At 41.0% G+C, this 26,368-nt stretch overlaps 1 protein-coding gene across 5 annotated transcripts in view; it reads left to right on the top strand.

The window, feature by feature from the left end:
* Window positions 1–26,368, top strand: part of fus (epithelial splicing regulatory protein fusilli) — a 220,160-nt gene that overhangs the window by 18,910 nt on the left and 174,882 nt on the right. Inside the window, exon 1 of one of the 5 annotated variants that reach the window (XM_019054499.2) lies at window positions 160–708. The exons of the other annotated variants lie outside the window; for them this stretch is intronic. The gene's annotated coding sequence lies outside the window, so the exon portion shown is untranslated. Of the gene's footprint in view, window positions 1–159; window positions 709–26,368 lie in introns of those variants that run through there. 5 annotated transcript variants of the gene reach the window in all.

Below are 26,368 nucleotides of genomic sequence, written 5' to 3'. Positions count from 1 at the left end.
TTTTTGCAAAGCGCGGTGGAATAGTGGGGAGACACTCGGCGGCTCTACCTGTATCTACCTGGCCGCGGTTCCCTCCGCCCCGCTCCACGCCTCGCCCCCTGCCCCTCTCCGCCCGCCCTCCCGGGCAGCCGACCGGCACCATAGTTCCAGAGTCGCTGCTAGTCCCACGGCCGCGACTGGAACTCAGTCGCAAGTTCGATAACGCCGCGACAGCTCCACGCTCCGTGCCCCCCGAGTTTTTGCGCTGTCGGTGATATCAGTCGGCGTCGCCACACCCGGAGGTGTTTTGTTTTGGTGTCGCGCTCTTCGAATCCTGCCTGTTGATTCCGCGCCGCAACGTGTCTTGGCCGTCACGAATTTCCACCTCCGCCGACGGTCGTCGTCCATGGTTCCTTTGAAAGTCTGGCACGTGCTCCCCTGTCTCGTTTGGTGCGTCCTCGTCGTCGTCAAAATCCAGGATGAGTTCCAGCTCAGGTGACCTGTCGTGAACTTTGGATTTTCAGTGTTTCGTAAAGTACCCCCGCTACTTTAGTGTTCAGTGTTAGTGTTTCGTTGGCTCGCTGAGAAGCGCATCCTCTGGATTATTACCTGCGTGTAACGCCGTCGGGTTTTTGGTTTTTTTGATAAGTTGTATATCTCGACCCAAGTTCTTACTCTAACAGTCCGGTGATTATTTCTTCGATTGATCTACGTCCGTTCCCGATGTTGGTGAGTGTCGTTGTTTACTTTTTATTTCCCTCGACCGGTCTCCACCTGATACCCGGCGAAAAGAGGTCGCAGGCTTGTTTACTCTCGTTGTTTACCGACGTTTTCGATTGTTTACGGAAGGTCGGTCGCTTTTGCGGAGCGAGCGAGCGTTTTTTGCACCGTCTGGCAATGGTGCCCGGGCGGCGATTAGAAATTGGCGTAGAATTTACGCGGGATTACGTAAAATTGTGCTAAGACAGTATCCTGCAAGTTAACAATACGCCGTGCTCCGTAATCTTGGTTACACCTGGGCAAATTCTGGGAATTTCCGACCTTGATGTCGGCGGCGTTTTCAGGCGTGCCCCGCCGATGGACCCTGTACGTGAGCGTGATTCACCGATCTGACGTGTGACGAAGAAAGAAATCAACTCGAGAAATTGAGTTTTTTAAGGATATGGACGTATATCACTGTTCGAGCGGAAAATTTTACCTAGAATTTCCTTTAATTTTCCTAAAATTTTTCATCAATTACCCCCAAGACGCAATGAAATCTTGTGGGTGCTTAAAAATTGACGAAGTTTACCCCTCATTGTAGGTTAACGGGCTTTTTATTGCATCTCAGGGAAGACAATAGTGTAAGCCATATGATTTATCTTCTGAGCGCTATTACCATCTCGACAGCAAAATAACTTTGAAAGTTAGAATTGAGCCAGCAAATATTTGAAAATGGTGCAATTTGCACAAAGAAGAATATACTGCACTGCTCTTTCACGAGATCGAGATGTGGACTTGGACTTACTGCAGTTCTTTTCTTTCCAGAAACGATGTCATAATTTTGCACACATACTGCTGTCTTATAACTCTCGATTGTTTTCCCAAATGATGTGAATTTAGCCTTTCAAAATCACAGGGTTTTCCAGGCTCAAACTGCCACTTTGCTGGAGCGTGTTGTATGGGTCATGGATCTTCTAGCTCTCAAAACTTGGATTCATCCCCTTTTAGCTCCCGAAAATCCCTCTCTAACCGGAGATTACGATTTTTATGTCGAGCCATAGATTAATTAAGCGCTTGAAACTGTGGAGGATAGCCATTAATCATGAATTTCAGCTGTCGTAAATATGCAGAAAAACTGTGATTTTCCTCAAAGTCGGGACATGCTCAGCTCTGACAGGGTGCTTTTCCGGCTTCCGGGAGGAAAAACTTCATGCAGAAAAAAGTCTTATTTCGACCCATATATCAGACTTCAACAATGGGGTGGTTTAATCCTGAGATACCCTGCACAGGGTAACATAAGTCTCGCAATACTAGCACCAGACATCACCCTTGTAACTTTGAGAAACTTTGGAAATTGAGGTAGAGACTTGAAACTTTGTGAGTGCTCCCACCTAAGTAAAAGGAATGCAACCCTCGAGAACCACTAAGGGCTAGAAAGGGACCAACTAGAAAGGGACTACCCTGAAATGGGCAAGAGCCCCAGCCCAGCAGTGGTATGGAACTTTTGGATCACTCTGTATATGAGTCAAATTTCGAAAAAAACAGGATTATGAAAATTCGGCTACCTCCGAAAACACGTCAGCGGTGTTGTCACCGGGCCCCGTCACGCAGATCCGCCGACGAAACAGTATTAATTTGCGTATCGCATGCACGTGATGAGTATTGGCTCATACTCTGGACGCGCACGCCACGCGGCGGCGGTGAAGTAAGATGGGCGATGGGCCCGATGGGGTGGCCAAGGAGGGCGAGCGATACAGTTGGTACACCTGAGGAATCGGGATCGGGATGGAGATCCCTTCCACCTTGGTTCCTTTGACAATGCCACGGGGCGAGGGGCGCGCGGGGGAGCAGGGGATCTCGCGGCGAGGCGGCACGTATCTGCCCTTCTTACGAAATCCGCAGCGCTGCCGCGTTTCCCCGGCCGCAGCCCCGGAGTCCTCGTGGCCATCGCGGCTCCGCCGGCCCGGGCCGCCGCCTCCGTCATTAGAAACTAGAAAGTGAGCTCTCATGCCCAACCTCCAGGGTTGCCGTTTGCGTTGATTTTTTCCGATTTATCGAAGGTCAATGGGCCTTGGATCCTCCTGCGGGCTGATTATTGAAATTGATGGACAAAGCAATAGACAAAGAAGATAAAAAGGATATGGAGGGATCCTATTGGTGGAAGGGGGTGGTTGCAATGGACAAAAGAAGTAGCTAATAGACTAACTAACGGCAACCCACGAAAGACCCGATAGTTACTCCATTATTTACCCCCTTAGTCTATAAAAACCACCCATTTCAACCAACAGGATCGCCGTATTCTCCTTATGTCTTCTTTGTCTATAGCTTTGTCTATAAATTTCAATAATCGGGCCGCAGGGCTCAAAACTTGGATTCTTCCCTTTTTGGCGTCCTGAAATTCCTCACTGGGAAAAAAACACATTGGATGTGGAGTCCAAACCCTTGAAAACATTGGCAAGAAAAAATACTCTTGATTCAATCGGATTTTTGCTTGAATCAAAAGGAAATTCGGTTAAATTGAGAGGCTTGGCTCTCGATTCAAGCATAAATCCGATTGAATCAAGAGGTTTTTCTTGTAAAATTGTCCAAGACTAGACTTTAGATCCAAGCGACTTTTTTCCAGAGTGAATGAAACAAGCGCTAAAAACTATGGAGGGCCAATTACCGAATAATGTAGCCTTAATTCATCGAAAAATGTACAGGAGGATCAAATTGCCTCGTTGCAAGCACAAGGATCCTTGTCATTATCTTGAACCATTTGACAGAGAACAACTTGAGAATACTCCCGAAAGTACGTCCCAGGTGAATATTGCAAATCTTCTTTGTTTAGATTGGCGGTATTTACTTGGGAAGTGCTTATGAAGTTATTTCATCACTTTTCTCGGTCAAATCTTATGTACAACTCCTTGGCAGACTACGAAGTGATGTGATGTTTGAGAGTTTTCGGAAAAAAAATGTCCTACAATCTAAAATTATCATGTCATTGATATACCGTAAAATCTTTATCCATTGGCTGTTCAACTGTCCAACATTCTGAGAGCCATCAGGTGTTGCTAAGATTTTTGATATTCCTCACAGCAGCAGAACTTTAACACCCCCTCTCTAAAAAATCTCAAATTCGTCATAATGTTAGAGTCAGAATATTTACCCATAGGCAATTAGAGAACTACGTGGGACAGAACTGCAACACAGTTTAGAAGAAATTGTCGCAATAAACTTTGTGCTGTTTTTGTGCACGAGCTTCCGGGAAAACAGACAATGCGGCAATGATTGGCCACGAGACAATTCGATTCCTACTCCGCCATTTGGGGACTTTTTTCCCACGATTCTCCGCCGTAGCATGAGCTACCAGGCTACCTACACTCGAATTCGCCTGGTGTGTTAAAGTTGGATATCATACGTCGCTTAGTACCTAAACGCCTTGCCATAACTGTATCGTATTCTAGATTTACTCTGATTTTTCCTGTCAAAATATTCCATTGAAAGAAAACCAAGGAAGAACCTTCATATTCTCAAAATGGCTTCGACTCGCCAACGGAAACTCTTGATGATAAGAAAAAGCATTCTGATGATTAGGTTTTTGTAATATCAGATAATTTGTGAAAGATGCGAAAACTGATTTAGAGTTACATCATTTGTCCTGGTAGTCTTTAATGCAAGGTTTGAAATTCAGCTTTACCTTTCAATGCCAAGCCAAATCTATCATTGGCGCAGAAATTTTCGTATGAATCATACATGGAATTTGTGTATACGATCGAGTACTTGCGCAATAATTTAGGTACAATTTTTTTTCACTTGGAGCGGTTCGATTCCATTGTTCGTCCACTTCCCGGCTCCAGTCGATAGGAAAGCAAATAGAAGTAGACACCTGTCTCAGGTGTGACGGATGTACCCTATTGTCACAGTTAGGTAGTTGAATGGGGGACTTATCCGCGGGGCACATCGTTAATTTTTGTCGAGAGTAAGGCAGGTTAGGGTGGTTATGGAGCGTTTTTTGTACGTTGAGTCCCTACTGGATCAGCATTTGAGCGCAAGGTTGTTCATTCGAAAGAAACCTCTTTATGACGCAAGCATCATTTGCTATAATGAAGGGTTTTCTCTTCAAATTTTAAGTCCACTCCGGAAATTGACAAATCCACTTCGAGGTTGCTTAGAATGCGTAATTTTTGGCGTATCTTTTTGTTAATTAAAAGCGTTTACGTTCACAATTTTTCTCTACTACACTTTTTCTGTTCTCACATTTTCCTGTATATTTTGCACAAAGTTGAAAGCATTTTTACTCGAATGAAAAAACGATGAGATTGCGCAAACCTAGCAACGATAGACAGACCTGTGTCCTTTCAAGTCTGCCATTTATTTTTTATCGAAGTAATAATGAGGCGTTTTGACTTGACATCAGGCATGTGTCATGACTATTTGATCGACATTTTTCCGGGCTAGGAAAACTAGCAACAAATGTGACCTCGGCAAGTGATTTGAAAGAACATCATTCCTTTCCTCAGATCTCAGTGTCACCGCCGATAATCCTTTCAAGGAGAAATCCATTCTTGATCGGTCATTTTGCCTTTCAAATCGTTAAACCAACTTCAAAAAAAGATCAATTATGCATTTCACTATCCGGAAACGATCTGAGGTAACTATAGTATGATTCGAATTATATTTTTTCGACGAAGAATGACTGAAACCCCGCCACTCGTGTCGCAGAAAATTAAAAGGAAAAGGGAATAAAGCCACAACCAAATGATTTTTTTTTTTCATCTTATTCGCTGCTACATAGTTAATTTCGTAATGGACAGGCATGTTAACCATGAAAAATGCAAGTTCTCGAGTGCCGCTTACTTCATATCTGAGCGTTAATCACCCAACCTTCCCGTCAGTGACCGCTCAAAAATTTTACTTTTAGAAAGGGAAAGGACAAAAAAAACTTAACGGTTCGGACAACTTTTATCCTTTTTATTTTTAATATCGTGCGACTATTTCCTCGTGAAGCTGCCGGTGATTAGGATATCCAGTTATAAGTTCTTGAGCGGAAAAAAAGGCGAGAGCGTATCGAGATCGAAAGGGCTTCTCAAAGGTGGTCAAGGTCTTTTCCTCTTCTTGGGCAATTTTTTCTCGGAGCCACTCTAAATTTTTGATAGGTGGAACTCTCGAGCCTGCGTATGTAAACGGTGCCACAACCTGTCAGAAGCCGGCAGACTACGCATAAATAAGGTAATTTTTTACCCAAATTTGAATTGCACCTCGCCAGAATTCAAAACGTGAGACTTATTACAATTTAAAATTGTATAGCGTGTCATTTTTCAGTGTGAGCTTCGGGTATTTCATCTCCCCTCCCCTCCCCCCATGATTTAGCCCAAGCTACAAGAGAGAGTGGCACCTATTTCAAAGGCTGAACATTTGGTCGAACAATCTGTTTAATTTTAGTGATAATTTCATGAAGATTTTTCTACCTACTCTCTAGAATCCTGTGCGCAGCTGAGCTGTGTATTCCTTAGTAAGGGATGACAATATTGTGATGGTTTTTTTCGATAGAATGCACCATTAATTACGTTTATAGAACAGACGCTACTGCAAATCAGTGCTTTTTGCCGAAAAAATTAACTCTTTTACTACCCTAAATGCCGGAATAACGAACCACTTTGCAATCAAAAACACAAGTTTCTTCTCCTGATCCATGAAGAATGGAACAGGTCTCTATGCTTGAATGTCCTCTTTGAGATTAATTTTATAATAAGTGAGGCAAGTGAAATGCCAAAAAATGTATCTCAGATATAGGATTTCAACGGTTTTCTTTGAATGCTTGATGCAGTCTCATGAATCAACCCCAAACAACCCCTTCTTATTGTCAATGGGTCTCAGCGTTTGAGAGAAACTAAAAATACCTTCACTTCGGTGCGTATGCAATGTTAGCCACTTGAGAGTTAAAACTGTTGTATCACAAATTTTGCTCTTGTGGCACAGTGTTTGAAAATAACGGTCCAAGCCCCAAGTCATATCTGACAAGTTTTTCTCTAATTTCTTCACGAATAATCATACTTTTCGTACTGTAATTCGAACGTAAATAGCATTACCTTCAAAACAAGTTTATTTGTGTGGAAAATTTACAAAAAATCCAGAACCTGCTCAATTTTTTTTCATTTTCTCAAGCGCTACAACTGAGGAACTAAAAGTTTAGCCGAATCAGCCACTGCAAAATGTTATCCCATCCAAAATCTGATCCACTCCTATAACAGATGAGTGCTGAATCAAATCTCTTAATTTAGACCTTGTTTTACTCGTAGTATATAAATTTGTCCAACTTACTCATGCCTCAATTTATTTTCTAATTAATACTCATTAGTTTCTGTCTGAGACCGTAAATTTGACCTTCTTTTTTTCCTCTGCACTGGAAGGAAAATATTTAAATTACACGACTAAATTGCAATGGGCGTGCTTTTATGTCATTTTGCTGCAATTTCACGTCGGGCATTAAGTTTTTATTGAGGAAAAAGTCTTTTAAACGCCAGTCGGACGCCGTAGCTCTTCGAACACACGCAGTAATTTCGGTTGGGGCCGTCAATCCTGCAGGAAGAACACCAGCCCGAATGCTCGATTATCGATATTTCCCCATTTGAAGCTGTGGTGAAGAATCGATTATTAAGGCGTTCGTTGCGAAGACCCTGTTTATCGATATTTTTTCATTCGTATAAATGGCAGATCAATCGATATATCGCAAAGCACGACACGCCACTGCCGAAAAGCTGTTTTCCTGCTCACCCATCCGACTTTTACTGAGTTTTACAACTCTCAATTTTTGTTTGTTTTGTCCGATCCTAACCCTATCCAAATCGTGTGAACGTATCGCAACATTCTACACGGAGAAAAAAACCTCGTGCGTGGGACCCGAAGTTTAGGTCGTATGGATCTCTGAAGTTTTCGGATTGAGCAACTGAACACTTTAGGTCGAGCTGTCGAGGTTCGGATCACACATCTGAAACTTCAATTCTTGCATCTGAAGTACTTCAGATGTCAGAACCGAAGTTTTTCGGATGTGAAAACCGAAGTACTTCAGATGAAAGAACTGAAGTTTCAGATGTGTGATCCAAACCTCAGCAGCTGAACCTAAAGTGTTCAGATGCTCAATCCGAAAACTTCAGAGACCCATATGACCTAAACTTCGGGCCCCCGCACGAAGTTATTTTCTCCTTGTAAGAACCAACGAGTCGTAGCAATGTTTTTAAACCCAAATCCTGCCGTGACTCATGCCCAACGGTGTTTTCAATCGAATCGACACTTTGAAATGGAAACTGAAGTGAGGAATTTTTCTGCTTTTCGCTCGAAAATTGCGACATTTTCATTTCCGGCCCGATGACCATTACCGTAACCGCTACCTCTCCGAATTGGTCGCAATCTGATCTTGTAGCTTGAGTGTCAGGACGAACAAAGTAAACAGGTTCGCCATGAATCAGCACCTTTCAGCTCTTTTGTAAACTCGCTAGCTCGGTTGGTCGATTCGTCGTCACTTCGAATACGACTTGATGCGATCATTTATGAAGTGATCAGGACGCTGATTCAAATTTGCCAATTTTCTAGTTGTAACAACTGGAAAAAGTTCATTGCGACAAGGAAAACACTGTGTTGTTACTAAGTAACTCAACTTTTTTTTGCGCGAACAGTTGCTCCCCTTACGAAAACAAAATTTTCCTTACAACTTTGCCGTACCAAAAAAGAACGATGATGACATTCAGACGTTGCCAATTTTCTTCCGATCAAATACGTAATTTCAGGAAAGTTTTATGAATATTATTTCTTGAAATTTTTAAGTAACCAGAATAAACTTTATCTGGAAAACGTAAAGAAAAATTGTATCGAGTTCTCTAGAAAGTTTGCATTTTATTAGAAGACCTTTGATAGCGTCCGAGTGTTCATACGACGCTCTTTCCAACCACGGCTCAGCGTAAAACAGCAAAATTGTGTACTTGAGCGGTTGTTCACGGTTCCTCGTGGAACATTTGCAACCACTCAAGGGTTTTTCTTACATATTTTTTTTCACTATATTTCGAGGTTTTCAAGTACTAATCGATAAATTTGCCGGAAAATCGTGAATATAATCGCGATTTTTAACGAAGAAGCCATGTAGACAGTCGCGGCTTTTACGGCCTCGAAAAGTCGGCGAAAAGCCAGGAAAACTTTGTCAAAATCCGGGGAAAACCAAATAATTTGTATGTGGATGAAGAAAAAACATCCAGAAAATGCACTTAAAATAACTGGTTACCCTCCATTAGTTGTCTGAACCGTATGAATATTTAGACAAGACTTTAATTGCTGTACCCAAAAATTCGAGCACTAAAGTCGGAAATGATCGGGTCTACATGAACCTTGGGAAAGTTTCTTAAAAGCATCACCTCATTTCAAAAACCAAAGAAAAAATAAAACTTTGATTTTTTGGGCCGGACTTTAATTTGCTCGCTGTCATGAGCGAGCGTGTTCGCGTGTGGCGATTTTTTGGAGCGTGTGAACCTCCACGAGTCCACGAGGACAGAGCACGGTCAGTTGGAAGAGTTCGCGGCTTCGCGGGCACAATAAACGGCATGTCACATCGTCACCTCGCGAGAGAGAAAGTTTCGGTCGCGTAACCCAGTGTGAGTGTGCCGAGTCGTGCGTCCGTGTGAGTGGTTTCAGGACGGGAAACTAACCCTCAGGAAAAATGGGCGTATTCGTATTTATGCTAAAAGGAACTATACGCGCTGGGTTTTCGTGAAACATAGTCCCTTTTAGCATGTACACGTTCGAATGGTCCTCGCACTTTTTTGAGCACTCAAACTTGTCACGCGTAGCCCGGCTATTTCGTCGCTCAACTTGTCACTCGTTTACCCTCGCCATCTCTCCCTTCATTGTCAAATTTACAAAAAACTACAGTTCCAACTTTTACAGTTAAGACGGGATGTTGGAGTTTTTTAGCCAACGTGCGTAAAAAGTTCAGCTTAAAGCTGAAATCTCATTAGAGAGGGAAAATGGTCACACACAAGCACAATTTTCCCTCAAAGAGATATGCTGCTTGAAGCAACACTAGCTTCAGCTTTAAGCTGAACTTTTTACGCACGTTGGCTAAGAAAACTCCAACCGTTCACCGCAATCGGTTGATGTTTTACAGTTAACTTTCGATGATACAAAATCCATGGGACCGGAGAAAAATTCCATTTACCTGAGTTTCGCGTCTGTGAGCAATAGACAAACCGGGAATAACTGTTACTATCGCGCTACTTTGATAGAGCCAAGAGGCAACGCTCAAACCTATTAGCACACTTGTACAGTGATAAACTTGAAGAGGACCCAACCTACTGAGAAGTGCGAATAGTGAACTGTTTGGAAAACACACATCGATGGCGGAAGTACAAAACCACATATCTCCATTTGCGACGTTGCAGACTTCCGGTCAAACTTTATTTTTTCCTTGGAACACCTGTCAACTTATTTTCTCGAAAAATGCTTTGATTTTTCCTCTCTATTGGCAGACTATTCTGTAGGAACGTCTGTCTTCGAAAACATTAAATGGGAGCAGAGATTTTTAAATACTGCAATGGAGATACAAGGTTTTGCACCTCTAAATTCTTATTGCTCCAGATCTTTCGGGGAACCCAATGGACCATGTTGTTTCAGACCTAGTGGTAGATCGTCTACTTGAATTTCGCCTTCAATTTCGCGCATAGGCAATAAACAGACCGGAGTGCTCGAATAGTTGCCGACTCAGAGAACACACGCTCATGTCATTCTGTAAGCTTTGATCGAACATGGGTTTTGTTCGACACAATTTGTGCCCTTTTTCGCTGGTTTCTTCAAAAATGACGTCAAATTCGAGTCTCTATCTATCTTTTATTACAATTATCGCTTTTTTGTGCCCTTACTAATCCCTTTGATCCAATTTTGCATGAAAAATCGTATAAAAATAATTTTATACGGACTCGTGTTTATTTTAAACTTTTCTGCTAAGGGATTTGTATTTCCCTCGAGTGTCCCTAAACTCATACACCTAAATTTCAAGACCGCGATCCAGTTTTTGCTCATTTTACTCTGCAAAAATATGCGTCTGGTTTTTTAATTAGCTCGCGCTTTCTCGTCAATGTAATAATTTATTATTTCCCACTCAGTTTTCCATATGAGATGGAAAAAAAATTACCCAAGAATGAAACTACATCAAGGATAGCAGGATTTCAGGATTCGGGTTTGCTCCGATATGGCGACCGTCTAGGAGGGAGCTCTTGAGCTATCAGCGAAAACGATGACTCGTCGAGGTGGTGCTAATTTTCGTGGGAAATTCCACCCAACTCACGGTGGTTTTTTGAACTACAATCGACAGTTCGGCAACACGGAGGCGAGGTGAAGTAACGCGGACGATAAGTCGCGACGAAATTCCGATAAGTTCCTACCTTACGTATTTTGATAATGAGGATAAACGTTATCACATCACCCGAGGCCGTAAATATCTCGTGTCGAATCGTCATCGGCATCGCATCGGTCGGTCGTCTGCTCGGTTCGGCCGCTCTCGACAACTGGACGCATCTCTGTCAAACGGAACTATGTGCATTATGACGTGAGCAGTGCTATGCGTATATTCTTACGGGCTTCAGGGTTCACGTCTTAATGCACATAGTTCCGTTTGGCAGAAGTACGTTTAACTGTGGCTGTACACGGTGAGGATTATGTTCTTTTGATCGTACCCGCGCTCAAGCACCTGAAGCTCTCACCGTGAGAGGAGTAGCGGAGAAGGTTTTAGAACGAACAATTCGTCGCTTGGCTGACATAAGGGCGTAACTACATATTGAAATGAGCCCGGAAAAGCATTGACTTGTATGGAAGACAGGGTTCATTGCAGAGTGTAGTTACGCCTTTATGTTAGGTAGGCGGAGAATTGGGACAAAAATGAAAATTAATGGGGTTAGAAAGCTCAAAGTAATTGGTTCAAATTGTGGAAAAAACAGTGGCTTCTTTTTAGAGGCTCTCCGTTATCCCCGCGGACTATTTTCCCAGGTCAAAAATTCGGAATTTAGTTTTTCCCAGGTGTATCTCAAGTGAGTGACAGGTTCAGGGTATAAGAATTTCATGAAAAATAAAACCTTGAAATTTCACGTTAAATATTTCATGAAATTTTTGAAATTTATGAAAGATATTACTAAATAACGGTTCCTTTTCATGTTTCGCAATGTAAAAATTGTGACTTTCTTCTATTTTTGTGAGTGCAAGTGCGGGTTGCATACTCTAGCCCCTGAGAAGTATGAAATATTTTACAGCCTCGTGGAATTTCTTAAAATATTTCCCTGAAATTTCCAATTTTTCGTTTATTTCTTACGTTTCATATCACCCTGGACAGGCTGGCAATTACCAGGATCTTGCGACCAACACCAACAGTTCTCGAATGTCCTTGATTTTCTCCGATTTTCAAATCGTGAAAATACCTGATCGTTGTAAAATCCTGGGAAATATGTGAAATAATTTTATCTCGAAATCATTGTCAGTTACGGTGTGCCGCAAAGTCGAACGCCCGAAGAGTTCTCCAATATATTTTGATTTTTAGATCCTGAATGGTACTTGATTTACGGGAAAATTCTGACGAGTACCGATCACGGGATTTTTCGTTTGAGAATCGTGGCTTTCTCAAGTCACGCGCGTTCCCCTCACACAATTAGACGCTTAAAAAAATAAAAAAAAATCCTCATTCGTGAACTTGCAGACCTAATTCAAGACGAATCAATGAATCGCGAAGAAACCCTCGTTTATCAGGCTTCGAACATTGACACTCTCTGACGATACGATTTTATCGCTTACGGATGCATTCAGGATCCAAAACTGCCCACCGTTGCACTGCGTTTCCCGCGAGGAGCGCGTGCTGTTGTTAATGAGAAAAGGAAGACGCGAAGGAAGCATTTTACTTGACAAATTTTTTCCCAAATGAAGGAAATCCGAGCGGATGCCCCCCCGCCTTCAACCCCCTTCAACCCCCCTTCAACCCCCCTCCCGTTCCCCCGTCGCCGGCCGGTCCCGGTGCAATTGCGGCCAAAGACGCAGTCTTGCACGACGCGTTGCGGCTTGATCCCGCGCTCATTGTTATCAAATTGCCAAGGAAATTAACCAAATTGTCACAGAAAGGTTACAGACTTTGAGAAATGTGGCAACAGCTTAGAGTGCACTTGCATCGGAGGAGGGCTACTCGAGAAGACAGAGCACGAGTTATTAGATGATAGTCATTTTAGTAAACCTCTCTTTAGACTTTATTTACTGCCTTGCTGTCGTCCCATTTTACTGAAGAAAGTTAAAGGCGCAGCAAAAAATTTGATCGTAGCTGTATACTTTATGGGTACGGATACATCCTCTATGCCCGATATTATTGCGAAAATCTCTCTGGGAATTAACTACAGAAATCGCCATGGTAAAATACCCTAATTATTTAGTGTTATCTTTGACTACGAATTTCAGACTGTGACTAAAATTAGAGAGTGTTCAGTGAGCGAACACTGGAAAAAAAACACATTGGATCTAATCTAGAGTCCAGACTCTTAAAAACATCGACAAGAAAAAGTACTCTTGATTCAATCAGAATCTATAGCTTAAATCAAGAACCAAGCCTCTTAATTTAAGCGGATTTTATTTTGATTCAGGCAAAAATCCGATTGAATCAAGAGTAGTTTTTCTTGTCAATGTTTTCAAGAGTCTGGACTCTAGATCCAATGTGTTTTTTTTTTTTTTTTTTTTTTTTTTTTTTTTTTTTTTTTTTTTTTCCAGTGAATTGTTTTCCCTCTATCTTTTCATCTCCTTCGTCGGCTTCTTCTTCAATTTCCTCTTGTTTGTGGCGAGCTTATTAAATTTTGTAGTTTTTCATAAATTATTTCATCCGGAAAAAGCATCATTTAAATTAAATTAGTACAATGTGATCGACGTGATTGCGACGTGGTGTAAAGCATGTGCTAAGAAAACGCTTTTGTTTCGGGAAATGCACACATTTGGACTAAATTTTGCAATTTGAACCTATAGATTCTAGCCCGGCTTAAAAACAACGTATGTGCCATTAGTTTCCCCATGCACATAAGTGTTTTTCCAGAAGAGCCAGAATTTATAGTTCCAAATTGCAAAATGCAGTCCATTTTATCGAGTAAATCCCTCTGAAACTTTAGCTAGTCTCATTCCTCACAGTTTCTCCAAGCCGAGAGGAAGCCTTTTGAGATGTTGAGCTTGGGCCAAGGAGTTTAGCATCAATAGCAGTGTGAAATGTTAAAAGGAAAAATTCAAAGTTATCAGTAAAATTGAATATTCATAAAACACTTTGGAAAATTGTTCCATGAGCTGACGTAAACGAGCCCCTCAGAGAAACCCTCTGCAAAAAATTTGCATTTTCCCCTTAAAACTTGTAAGATAAGAGCTCGAGTATCGGAAAAAGTTAAATTTCGCTCTCAGTGACGAATACTCTCGAGATTTTTACTTTTAGGATCTTAGATCGTGCCGATCGTGATGAAATCACAAGTAGTTAAATAAAAAAAATACAAAAGTACGAAACTTTACGTCATCCGTATTTTTACTACCGAGTACTTATCGTTCGCTGAGATTTGCGTTAAAATCTGATTATTCATTAATCAGTATCCCATGACAGGTTATCATATATTTAGTCAGATATTTATGAATAATTCAGTTTATTTTAAGTGCGGCCGGTTTTAGCTCGCTCACTCGGCCGATAAGCAAGCGCCGTATTGGGAAAAAGTTCAGATCATATTTCATCATATCGATGACTAAATTCGATAACCGCGTATCTTGATTTTCGACGTCGGAGGTTTCCTACCAAACTTTCTTCATTAATTGGAATACTGAAGAACAGGATGTTATAAATATACAGTGTGATCGAGGGCTGAACAGCCAGACTGCAGGAGCGTGTTCTATGTGTCAAAATAAGACTTTTTTGTTGTATTATCTTTTTTCCAAAATTGCGTCTAATCGGAGTTACGGCCCCCCAAAATTCCGGAAAATAAATCGTTTTTCCTGAATTTTAGCAACGGTTGCGAAGCAAATTTCATGAAATTTGTATTCCCCCATTTTTTTATGCCCTGAATTTCCTAAATGATATAGAAAAATCGAAATCTCAATTTTAAGTCGGGGTTCGGGGGTTTTCGACTTTTGCAGTCCGACCGTTTAACCTTGGATCACCCTGTATATCCGTTAAAGAAACTAGTTTTCTTCTTATTCACGTATTATAAATTGTAATGATTCCAAATTTTCACAATGCAGAGACTCTTCGGACCCCACGATACGTCTGAAAAAGCTTACGACAGGTTCTATTCTTCATTCCCCCTTACGAAAAACTAAATTAGACCCAGTGTGGTTTTTTTTTTTTTTTTTCGGCGTTGAAGTCGGTACGTAGTTAGTGATGAGTGTGCGTTCGTGTTGGTTTTTATATGCGTCCATCCCATCCGCTGATTATGCTCGGAGATCCTGGAAGAAAGGTACGTGGCCGGGGTGGAGGTATCATCTCCGCTAGGCTAGATGCGATTACGATCAGGATTCAAGGTAACGCTTGCCGTGAGCCTGGGCCTGGACCACTTTGCCGCCGCGTCCTGGCGCATTCCCGTGGACTACCAAACTATTCGCCTTTCGTGGGCACTTGGTTGTCAAATCGCCTCGATTCTTTCCCACGGTTAAGTAACCTCAAGGTTTTTGTAGGATACCTATATTGAGAGAGTATGGCCACTGGGCCCCATGGAGAGGCTTAGGACCCAAAAATGGCGGTGCTTTGTTTTGGTTTTTGTTGATAGGAGGGGGGTCATTGCCAACTTTTGACGGTTATCACCAACCGCACTTGCTGCCAACCTTACTACATTTAAGATAATTTTTCTAAAAAATTGCACACGATTAGCCTTAAAAATATGTGAATAAGTCGCAATAGTGCATTTGGGTAAATTTCTCGTTACGATAAGCAAAGAAAACTACATTTTGAGTCATTTTGCATTACATTAATTTATGGCGTCCGCCATTTTTGGGTCCTAAGGGTTCCATTCAGCCGAAGATGGCTGAGCCAATCAGAGGTGGTAACACCAGTGGCCACACTCTCTCAATATAGGTACTCTAGGTTTTTGCTTCGTGTGTCGTTTGTAGGGAGATTTGGTCGTACTTGTATGAGAATTGACGAATTCAACCAGAACCACTCTTATCGCATCAAATTTTTCTTTATTTCCCATCAAATTTGATTTTTTTTAAGTTGGTAGAAAACTGAGCTACCTTCTACTTTTAATGAGAATGAACAATTTTTAAGGTTAGGTCGCATGGAGCCCTTACGGCCCGAAAACGCAGCAGCCATTCTATATGAACTGCTCAAATGGTTCAGAATGATTTATAGCTACAACTGTCACGATCCGATGTTTTTAAAGCACGTATTCAACTTAATTTTTCCGAAAATTTACTTATTTTTTTGGAAGAAGGCCCGTTTATGAACACTCGTGGCCAGAATGGTTTGGATATTGAAATCGAAAGGTCGGTAGCGGAATTTTTCCAGTGTTTTTCGTGTTTGAAGGTTGGCTTCCCTTTTAGACTCAAAGATGTACATATTTTGACATGTCCGTACTCTCCTCTTATAGGTACTCTACCTTGAAACTTTTTTGTATATTCCTTACAATCCAAGGAAAATTTGCCAAGTTTTTCCGGATAAAATTCAATCATGAAAAAAAATTGGGCAACGCCAAGTGCACGTAGGACGATATGGTTATGCAATGATAAATAATCGATTGTAGGTGAGAGGCCTGGTTCGATATTAAATCGATAATTTTACGTGCGTTTAAATGAGCAAAGCAGAGGGTTGCCAACTAGTATGAATCGTCCCTGCTCCAGCGATATTCCGTCCTTATTGCAGTTGAGTCAAGGAAGTTTGCCTGTTCGCGTTTATGCAAAGATGACGCGGAAATGTCAGGTGAAAGCCAAGAAGACTTCCTTCATCGACCAATTAATTTATGAGTCATAATTCTACGACATCGCGGAATTATGAAATCCCAGTCCTAAATATTGATGACAATCAATAATTCATCATTTTTGCTGTATTGGAAAATTGTGTCTTTTTCATCCCTAAAACCACTATTACAGAATTGCAGCATCATAAATGGTTAAATTGCAAGAACACTAGCCACTTTACGTGTAAAAGTGTCGCTGTCATCATAGGCAGTTGGGCAGTTTTCAAAGCAAGCCATTCGATTTTATTTACCTTGAGTTGTTCCCCAATTCCGTCCCTGCATGTGCTCTAGACTCTGCGATCAAAAATACTTGCTCCACTTTTGATGTGTGTAACGACATCCAATGATTCGCCTGCAGAGTTCTTGAGTTCTGAACTTAATCTAATCGAAAATGAAGCAGCATTCATACTTCAACTCATTGTCAAGAGGCCGTATAAATTTAACTGGTGATTAGCATAGCGCTTTGAAAATTACTGGATTTTTTTCATCTTCCCCTTTTTTCCTGTCACTACATATGTAGTTACATGAAAGTTTTTCGGGATCGGTTTTTTAACAGGAGTAAAAGCTTCATTGGGGGCTTAATTAATTAATTTCTAACTGAAATTTTCCAAGGCTGCGTTCTTTTTCAGCGGAATCTGTATCCATGTTCTCCCTGACGATAATTAATTATAGGCATCATTCGTCGATGGGGGTTATTAAGGAATAAGCGTCACCCCCCTCCCCCTCTTCATCTCACCTCTCTCTTATTCTCTTTGCGAAGGATACCGCAAAAGTAAACCGCAAGGATTTAAGCGCAATTAAAATCACGACTCGATAAAGGAGAACAGCAGAAATCAGGGTGCAATTAATGTCACGAAACCGAAATTCATGAAAGCTGACCTCCGGAGTCCATTAAATCCGAGAAAATGCACGCGTCGTCTGAAAATGTCGTTAAAGTTCGAACAACTATCAATGACATTTTTCAAGTTGTGGGACTTCTTTCTGGGTCTCAATACGAAGTATAGTTATTCGATGGGTGGTCCGGAGTGTATCTTTTACCCAATCGACTAATTAATTGCAAGAAAATAATCGCTAAGATCGTCGTATTTTTCATTTTTTTTTAAAGACATTACCTATTCTACCGCGCTAAGGATAAAGGCCGTATGTGTGTGCGAATGATGCCAAATTTTTACTTCTGAAGTATTAATTTTTGAAGAAAGGTGTAAATATTTTTCCTTGAAATTTTCAGACTTTCGAGGCCAAATTACGAACAAAATTCTTCGGAAAAGTGGAGGAAAAATGTACGCGAATTCCCACGAAAATGTGTGTTTTGTCCAAGGAAATTTGGCAACGTCTGAAGGCACTTACGGCGTTTTTCCGTAGCATGTTAGTATGGGCTAGAGTCTCTTTATGTCAAGACAATGTGAATCCATTTCTGATTGGTTACCGTATTTTAGGCATCCACAGTGTCACAAACGGGAATAAAGATTACATTTTCACCAATTGCGAAGATTATAATCTGGAATGGATCGAGGAATTACAGGTTCGACAAGGAGCAAACGGAATGAAAGAGGGGACGGAGAAAGGAATTTGAGAATGGGCCGATCAAAGATTACAAAAAACGTTCAATTTGTGTAATCTTTATTCCCGTTTGTGACTCCATGAGGGGGTGTTGTCTTGACTCAGGGACTCTAGTATGGACGTACTGTTCACTTTGCTAACACAGTAGAAAGATGGGTCGAACTGGAAGCTCTTCAATCGTCAAAATTCTCGTTCTTTTTTCTCTGGACTTCCGCGAGGATCTTCGTTAAGATGCCGGAGGAGGAGAGGCGAAATCGGCAACGGCGATGCTCGTCACAGCGCGAGGATCATTAGCGCGGTCGGTTTTTCCGGGCTCTGCGCGCTGCGCCTGCGCGGTGGCGGTGCCGCGCTGATGATGCTCGCGGACCGCGCAGCCGCGGCTCATAGCGCTAGCGAAGGGCTAAAACCTCAACAGCGCCTCTCACGAAAGACTCGCTCCGTTGCCGAACATCGCCGCGGACGACCTCGAATTCGGGCCGTTTAACGCCACTTTCGGCAGCTCCACCCACCGCGAGCTAGCCGCCAAACGAAACGAACCTGATCTACGACTTGGCCGGCTTACCGCGAAGAGAGCATGAAGTGCAGGGATAAACCTGTACCTGTAACTGTAGGCAAATTCAGGCACTCTGCTGCTTGTTCGCCACGAAGAAAAGGCCCTAAGCTCCTCAAATTGTGGTACTATCCCAATTTGTTGGATGATATAGACAGTTCCAATTTACTTTGGTCGTACCGCAACATTTGGGTTAGTACACTGGAAAAAAAGGTGATTGAATCTGGAGTCCAGACTCTTAAAAACATCGACAAGAAAAAATACTCTTGATTCAATCAGATTTAAGCTTAAATCAAGAACCAAGCCTTTTAATTTGAGCGGATTTCCTTTTGATTCAAGCAAAAATCCGATTGAATCAAGTGTATTTTTTCTTGTCATTGTTTCCAAGAGTCTTGATCCAAGTGACTTTTTTCCAGTGTAATCTAATTTATGAGAGTACTACCACAATTCATTGGAAATGTCCAAGTTGGAGCTTAACCTCTACCGTTTTTTCTGTATGCTTCATTGCGTGTTCTAATGGCGGATCCAGGGGAGCCAAAGTAGGCAAAAAGGGAAGAGGAAGAAAGAAAAAAGTGCCCAAAAAATTTTAATGAAACGGTTTTAAGACGGAACTCCCTAACCAAAGTTTGAATTTCTTGAATGCTCTTGTTCTTTAACTTCTATTTAATGTCAAAATGGTGAGTAAATATTTAAAATTGTTTTTTCTTCCTCCCCTAGTTTTTCATTTTGATCACGAGCACGCAAGTTTAACTTTTCCACGCATGCAGTTTTTTCCACCGGTTTTTTTTACATAGTCACACTTGCCTGGAAACACTCGCTAAAACGCGCATTGATCAGCCCCTTGCTAATTGATTCATTTCGACTGCAATCGTCAAGTGTTTCATTGCAAATATAGTGTTCTAATCGATGCATATGCAATTTTCGTCGCTCCTCTGATGTAAGGACGTATCTCGATTTCCGCATGAACCCCAGAGAGTACAGAGTCATATGGAGCATAGGGCTCACGAAGAAGGTGAGATATGCCTTTACGTCAGAGGAGCGACGTTTTGAGCACGGCGAATGCGATTAAGCAAAGCGCTGGCGAAAAAAACGGCGTCGAACGCTGCCACGCGGGAGTGCAGCGAAAACTGCAGCGAGCCCGCATGGAGGCGCTCGGCGCTGGTGCATGTCGGAAAATTTATTGGGAAATTATAGCGTAACGCGATGTTAGCGCGTCGAGTCGCAGCAACTCCCCCGCGCTGAGGAAGAACGCTGTATAAGCCCTCGGACGTTGCCGAACTTTCTGTGACAATCGACAATTTTTTGGTGGAGCTTTGAACTTTTTTCAATCATTTTTCAGGGAATTTTAATCTCAGCAATGCGGGTACCCAGCAATCTGGAAACCCGAGCATTGTTAGAGAATTACTTTCGGCGTTGGAAGAAACCTGGAAAAAACTCGTTTAATTCGAAAAAAATTGGTTGATTATGCAAGTTTTTTGTGGAACTGTCAAGTTTACACTTTTTTGAGCTTGAATGTTTTTCCGAAGAAATTTTCAAGTTTTTAACCCGCAAATCTGTAAAATGTCTTTATACTATTTTTGGTCCCGAAAAACCCTCTCATAGGAATTTCCTGCGGTTTCTATCAAAAAAATTCCTATCTAGAGTTTTCCCTGGGTCCCTCTGGGAACCCAAAGGAAAATTTTGCATTTTGGTAATACAAATTTTAAAATTATCAGGTTTTTTCTTTTCTTTTTAAAAAGAGTTTATAGGTATATGCATTCGCAATTCCATCAGCTGAATTATCCATGATTTTCTCGGAAAAATATTTCCAATTTTCCTCCAGAATAAATCTTTCATCGGGGAGACATTTGGCACCGTTCGAATGTTCGTATGCCGTTTTGCCTGAACACGGCTGAGTTCCAGGCTGTCCGCATAACCTTTGCCTGCTCTTTTAAGCCGATCGTCGAGGGGCTTAATCAGGTGTGCAGGCTTGAGGTTTGAGGTTGTCACGGTCAACGGTGCTCCGAGCCTCGGATCTGGAAGCCGCGAATTTCACCCGATTGGACGCATCAGTTTATCAGCTGTTTTCCATCGATCATTAATCGCTTCATAGCGGTATAACAGAAACTAATGACGTGTTAACTTATAGCGGTCGTCTCGCCATCGATGGTCAACTTGATTCCCCGCTGCATGTGATAGCCGGCTCCAATAACCGTTCGCTCCGGACCGGAGCGGGATTTTTCCTCGGATTTTCCTCATGCGGATCTACAGGGTGATCCAAAAGTCCCTTCCATCCCCTCTAACTTCTCACTTAATTCGTCGTTTTCCTCACGAAAGAACGTAACTACATTTCAATGTTGCCGAATTTCCCCTCACAAATTGCGTATTAATCGGGAGGATCTTGGGCATTTCAAACTGAAATTTTCATGAATTTTTCCTTTGATTTTATGCAAAAATCAGACAAATTTCGAACACAAATTGCACAGGTACATTTTTGTAAAGTAAATCGGTTGTTTGAGTCAATTTTGCAACCTTGGAATTGAGTTACGTTCCTTCGTCCGGGAGACGATAAATTGAGGTATAGATTTAAAACTAAAGGGGGAAAACAGGACCTCGTTATCATCGAGGAACATCCCCCCTAGTTTCAAATCTTTACCTTAATTACGTAAAAAGTTAGAAAAAAAGTTAGAAAGGGTGGAAGGGACTTTTGGATCACCCTGTATGAACGAATGAGCCTTATAGAACCTATCACGATTTTTTCTCACACCATGGTTTTATTGAAAAATTTAAGAAATTTTTTTCTTGAGACTTAGTTCGAAATTCAAGGCAATTTTGCTCATACTTGGGTGCAAAAAAAGCCGGATTTGGCGGTCTGCAAATTGCGGCAAACGTTAGACAGATCTTCGGATGTGAGGCAAAATCATAATTTCAAAAAACAGGTTCTGAAGATTAAAAGGCTCTTAAGTGTCAAATGTGAAACGAATCGCCAATTTTGCCGCGAGGCGAAAACGCCACATTGCGAAAAATGTTCGGCGTTCGGGAACTTGTTGCACCCCAGACTTGAACAGCAAATTATATTTAGGTGTTCGCCTTTTTCTTCTTCGAAAATCTGTTACTTACATCCTTGTACACTCGCGCAACTATACGTAGTTGTTGACAATTATGACGAGGGAAAGTTTATATTCACCTGGAACCACCATAAATAAAGGATTATAATTAATTGGCCTGGAAAGCAAGCAAAAGTCACGGAATGTCACCCGGCAAAAACCCTTGTTCATTAGCTCAGGCTCAAAATAACGTCCGGTGTTTCAATGAATAAAGTTTAATGCGGGTTGTCAAATTCGAGTAATCATTTCAACAGTAATGATAAACATAATAAGAAGATTTTTTTGTGCAGGCTCATGATATCAGTTCGTTAGAAATACTTGACTTTCATTGTATCCCGATCAAAATAAGAAAAGTTTCGTAAAAAATGTTTCTCAGGGATTCGTTCAATTGCAATGCTGCATATGGAATGCCCCCTACCACGTTCTCTCAATTGAATTTTAGGCCATCCATTTTGTGAATTTTAGGAATTTTTTAAGGTGTTATCCATTAGTCGTTCCTGAAACTTAGCTTCTTTTGTTTTGATTGTGGTTTTTTGTAAAGTGATCAGTAATGTCTTCAAATGGAATATCCAGTTTTAGAGCAACTTTATGAATAGCTCTTTAGAGAAGTTAAACTTGAGTGAACTAATAATTTTAAGTCTGAATTCGATTGGTTAGTCCATCACGATGACAAAAAAATTTGGCAATCAAAAGCCGATATCGACGATCATTCTGCTGAACTTGTCCATGCCCTCTAGGGCATTCCTTCGTGTTCTCTGTCCGGAATTTGCGCTGCCCTGTTTTCTCATCAGGACAACCTCACGCCGATATCTTATTGACACATCGACTTTTTGCGTCTTTTTTTCTATCCTTTTTTTCAGTCTGTAGATATAAGCTATTATTTTGCAATGGAAGATAAATTTTTCTGAATTTGGTTCAGATTTAATGGTATAGATGCACGATTTATTCATAAATTTGGCAAACGTTATAGCCCTAAGCCTCAGTGTTTTTAGTTTTTTCAGCAGGTTGACGCGTTGCCCTAACGGGTTCTCGATATCTCGGTGTAAAAAAGGTCGACCTTTGGATGGCATTCCTTACTGATTTGCTAAACACAAATCTATGTCTCCAGGGACGGATTTCGAGTATCCAGCGACTCAATTTACGCGGCGACATTTTTGAGGTTCCTCAGTTAGAAACTTTTGAAACCTGCTGCAGATCATTTTGTCACGTCATGAACATAGCTCGTTGGGTGTTGGGTATATAGGCAAATAATCAGCTGAAGCTAGTCGTGAAACCAAAGAATTTGTCATACCTAGCACGATTTAAAATAATTGTCAATCCCAGTTGTCGTGAAAATCAAGCAAGTTGATTTTCACTCCAGTAGTTTTTCTCGTCTTTGCTAAGCTCATTCTAGAAGTATTTAGTTAAAAACTTTCCGGTTGCCGAGTTGGAAAATTAATGTTAAGTTTGTCAGAGGAAAGCTTTAAGCCCTGAAAAGTATGATAGTAAAAACTGCGCTTGAAATTGTTTCACGTCCCGGAACTCGCAAGATTGGAAAATTTTTATTTATGATGAGGGAAAAGAATTAAAAATAATTACTTTTTGAGAATTTTGAAGAAGACAAAATGGTCGCAGTTAATTAATCAAAGCTAAGATTTTCGCTTTTTGATGCAATAAATTGTCCCATATTTCAGTGCCTGATGTCATTTCGGCGAAGTCTGGGGTTGGCCGTGAAATAGTGGACATTATCCGAAGCATGTCAGGATTATTTCGTCGTTCCCTCCATGATAGAACGTAACTAAATTTTAATATTTCCACATTTACCCTCGCAAATCGCGCTTTTATTAAGAGAATCTTGAGCATTTCCAACTGAAAATTTCACTGGTTTTTCTTCCCATCTCATGCAAAAATCAGACAAATTTTCGACAAAAATTGAACAGATACATTTTTATAAAGAAAATTGAATTTTTGAGTTAATTTTGCAGCCTTTGAATTGCGTTACGTTCCTTCGTAAGGATGATTTATGACCTCAAAAAGAACATTTTGCGGTCCTGACTCGAAGTTTGTACGTAAAACATGATTTATCCCGTGATTTTCCTCGGAGACTCGCAAGTTTTCTCTAACCCTGTACCGAATTTTTTGCGTGCCTGCGACTCGGGTGGACGGCTGCCGAGATGGAGACCCCTCCCCTTGATATCCTTGGCGGCGACGAAGGCGAAAAAGCGCAGCAACCACGACAAATCAGAAACGTTTCAAAAGAGCCCAAGGACCACCGCTCATTGCGGGAACGAATGATAATTAACTGTCGTGCAATTAGTCTTATCGAGAGGAAAAGTTAAAACCCACAGTTTGCAGCCGGAGCCGGTGCGGTGGCTGCATTAGCAGCGCCCAGTCGACGCTTTTATGATTTTCCCGATTTTAGGGCTTAATGAATGTTTTGCTTTATACCCGCAAGCTCTGACACATTTTTACGTCAGTTTTAGATCATGATTCTCACGAATCTCATGATTGGACATCCGGCAGAACAAGGTACCATTTTGCAGAAGCCATAGCATTAAGTACAGTCTTATGCCGGATAGTGGACTTATTGCTGTTTTGTCGGAAATCATGTTAATTTCTGCGCTTTTGCCGCCCTCCTATAACGTAACCCCTGTATTTATTAAGTAGCAATTTGAGCTGGGAAAATGGCATGAGTCCTGAATATTGTCCAAGTATATTTGCATCTCCGAAAAGAATGTTGGAAATTCACTATTCATTCTTATTTTTAATTTTAATTAGAAAGCAAAGGCAGAGAAATTGTACTTTCTTTAATAGCCTTGTAGATATCCTCGTGCAAAATGAAAAATCACAAAAAGTCTCCTGACGAAAAGACAAACAATTCACCGTTTTGATCCCTGAAATTAATTTCGTAATGCCAAGCAATTACAACAACTTCGAAGAGAAACGCCCATTTTCCGAATAGTCCTTCTAGAGGCTGTAGAGTAGACTCATATTGGAAGTATCCAGTATTACTACTTCGTATTAGGAAGTAGTATTACTACGGTAAAACTAGATTATAATCGTTTCGATTTTATATTAACATCAATATTTTTTCCTTAGTGTGATCAAATACTCAGGTTTAATTGCTTACATCAGTATCTCTTGTAAGTGGAACACTATTTTATTCGTCTTTATTTTATTTTACTTATAAATTTCGCAAATAGTAAATAAAAATCCATCATTTTATATTTTAACTTTCCGCTTGCGCAGCACTTAAAAACCACTCAATACAACCGCCCAAAGGCTCATTGCAAAATTTCGGCAATAAAGATGAGTTTTTACGAATATCCGCGCTATAGCCAAGAAGATTTATTATGAGATGTTTCGCTCGCTTGCCGCCGGTCTTTCGTCCAATGGCCGATTTAGAAAGGGTGTCGAGAATGTCCCGAGTGTTCTGAATGTACAGTTCTTTAATGTTTTATGTATGAATGTCATATTAATCTCATCAGTTAGATTTGCGTGTCAATCGCACGTCCTAAATCTTCGACCAAGAGATTGGGTTCGTCTCCGAAGTTGTGCATATGAATCGGTTGATGTTAAAACCGTCAATGTCTTTTTTTCTGATGAGCTTTAAGCCCCATTAAAGGGCGAACAATACAGGACACCTCAGATAATGGATATATTTGGTTTTAAAATTAAAGGATTCTTTTCAGGACTCGACCCATCTACATCGTCTTTTTCCTCGTAACTTTCCTTTCTCTTGTCCTTTCTTCTTCGCCTCTTTCCCTTTCTTTTTCTGAGCGAATCTCAACCTCTTATCTGCGAACTTTCCTACCCGCAGATTTAATCAAGGTGAACGTGTTTACGTCGATTGTCAACGTTTCGTTCGATCCGACGCAAACCGTTGTTTAACAATTGAAGGCGTTTTCGGTTAAATAACGTCTTGCAATAGTGATTTCATGCCATTCGGTAAGGGCTTGCAATCTTTTGCCTTTGATGAGCTTTCTAAAATCTGACGACTTTAAGTGCAATATCTGCGGGCCGCTTATTGAAACTTGATCAATACCTTGTTGGTTAACCTTGATCGGCAAATAATACTGCAAGATGAGGCTTTACTGGCGATCAAAGACATGCAACACAGAAGTGATAGAGGTTCAATAATCAGGCTACTGATGGAGAATCAGGTTCAAAAGAGATCTGCGCCCGTTTTTCTCTCTGTATTCAGAGAAAAAACTTCCTCGCCTTTCGTAGTTTCCGGAAGAAGTTACGCCACTCGTGTCTACAATTTTACTTTAAAGCTAGCAAAATTAATTTCTGACACTTGAATTCGTTCCTTTGTATGTTCCTTTATTTTATTTTATTTATGGGGGGGGGGGGGGGGTCTTTTTCTATGAGCATACAAGACATTTTCAGTCGTCCAGTTCTCTGTGTTGCAAGTATATCATGGAGAAACCGTGTTAACTTTAACGCTTACATATACTTTCAGTATATTTCTGTACCTTTGAATGAGAATTTTTTTTCAATGAGAAAATATCTGATGATTTTCTTTTAAAAATAGAAAACATAATTAAATTGAG

Source organism: Bemisia tabaci, chromosome 5, assembly GCF_918797505.1.
Source record: "Bemisia tabaci chromosome 5, PGI_BMITA_v3".
Taxonomy (NCBI): domain Eukaryota; kingdom Metazoa; phylum Arthropoda; class Insecta; order Hemiptera; family Aleyrodidae; genus Bemisia; species Bemisia tabaci.
The sequence above is the reverse complement of the archived record's forward strand: the minus strand, read 5'-3'. Positions and strand labels throughout refer to the sequence as shown.